Below are 2160 nucleotides of genomic sequence, written 5' to 3'. Positions count from 1 at the left end.
GAACCCCAGGAAGGATAGACCCCAAAAGAATATCACCAAGACATATCATAGTCAAGCTCTCCAAAATCAAAGATAAGGAGACACTTCTGAAAGCAGTCAGGGAAGACAGAAGTGTCACATACAAAGGCAAGCAAGTCAGATTAAGCTCAGATCTCTCAGCAGAAACCATGCAAGCAAGAAGGCAATGGGGAGACATACATAAAGAAAGAAAAAATTGCTAGCCAAGAATCCTTTATCCAGCAAAGCTATCAATCAAATATGAGAGTGTAATCAAAACATTCCAGGATAAACAGAAGCTGAGGGATTTTGCCAAAGCCAACCCTGCACTACAAAACATCCAAAAGGGAGTTCTGTGGACTGAGTACCAACAAGAACAGAAAACAACCAGAGATTGACATACGTAGCAGCATTTCCCAGAATTAAGTCAACAGAAGGAAGAGTTGAGAACAGAACAAAACTAATAAGAACAAGCTCAGAGAATCTGGGAGGTCAATCTATGATCAAAACAAGTACAATGTAAAAGAAGGTAAACACATAGGAACAGAGATCCAGATGGTGAGAAGGTCAGGTTGATTACAGGATAAAATAGACTGCACTAAATGGAGAGAAAAGTTAATGGACTATAAGGCAACCTCAAAGACAATGAAAAGTAATTGGCTTAAGGCATACTGTACATTGATATGGAATCATTACTATAACAAAGAAAGTCCTATTCCCAAATGGGACCATATCCATAAGTATGTTATTGTTAAATGAACTCCAGTCAGCTCTGTGGAATGGCTCTGGTGGGTTTGAAATGTCAACCTTGCAATTAGGAATCCGGTACTTATCCTACATCAGTATACCAGGACTCCATCCAAGTATAGGAGTTAGGATTTGAAACACATATTTTGGGGGACATAACTCAATCCAGTGAAGGCCTAGTCATCCCTGTGACTGAAAATTTTTTACATAAAATCACATTATTCAAGGAAACCTAGAAAAATTATCTAGTCCATAGCTTAACAGCCAAGTGATAGTTAAAATCATTGTTTATCCAAGAGTGTTGTATAGAATAAACTAGTCCTTTGGAGGTACTCTGAGTGAAAAGGATTCCAATATCAAACAAGTTTGGGAAAATGTGCATAACAGGCCCTCATAATGAACATAGATATTTAAGGGCTCTTGAAAGTTCACTTCTAAACAGGCTTAACTTGTTCAAACCAACATTTTCTAAGGTATTTCATCTACATCTTTTCTTCCAATATATTATTATATTTCACTGGACACTTTTGGGGATGCCAGACATCTGCTTGACTCTTTCTTACTTAGAAAAGACACTGCCCAGCCTACTCTGGTAAATAAACCACAGTTTGTAATCCTGACCACTGAGCTTCTTCCTAAAATTAAACTACATTGATTTTTCTTGTTTTCTCAGTCCAATATTCTGGAAGCAGAGAACATGACAGGGCAGTGCCCAGACATGAGCTACTACAGAGTCATCAGTAGGGACAGACTTCTGGTTACTACAATGTTTGATATGGAAATTTCTATGTGGAGCCAGAAAATCCAGCCAGAATCTTTGCTTTAACCAAGTACCTTTGACAAAATTTCCTTGAAACTTCTCATAAGCACCCAAGTGCTTGAGCAGAGTTAAGCAATGATATCAGTCATCAAGCTTGAATGTGCCCTCAGCATACAGGGCAGGATATGGAAACCCTCCTCCATGGCATTGAGCAAAGCAGGGAGGAGCAAGCCCACATCCTGTATGTTGCCATTACAACTGTATGCACTTGATAATTTCACAAATAATCCAGATAGAATAACTAGTCAGAAAAGGAAGGAAACCAAAGTGACAAAAGAAAGAGCTAATAGGTATATTAGACTCAGATGAGCTTTTTCATGTTACATGAAGTCTACCTATAATATAAGTAATCTGATTCTAACATTAAAAGGAGCATGATACACATCAGGGGTCAGCAAACTTTTTCTATAAAGTGCCAGATAGTATTTTAGGCTCTGTGGTACACATGTTCTTTGTGGCAAATGGTTGGCTTTGCTATTTTAGCACAAAAGCAGTCAGAGAGTGTACATCAGTGTGTGTGTTTCAGTAACATATTTTACAAAATCAGGCAAAATTTGGCTTGCCAACCTCTAATCTATAATGAGTAGATTCAATTT

This window comes from Chrysochloris asiatica, unplaced genomic scaffold (assembly GCF_000296735.1).
Source record: "Chrysochloris asiatica unplaced genomic scaffold, ChrAsi1.0 scaffold00210, whole genome shotgun sequence".
Taxonomy (NCBI): Eukaryota; Metazoa; Chordata; class Mammalia; order Afrosoricida; family Chrysochloridae; genus Chrysochloris; species Chrysochloris asiatica.
Note: the sequence above shows the minus strand (reverse complement) of the source record.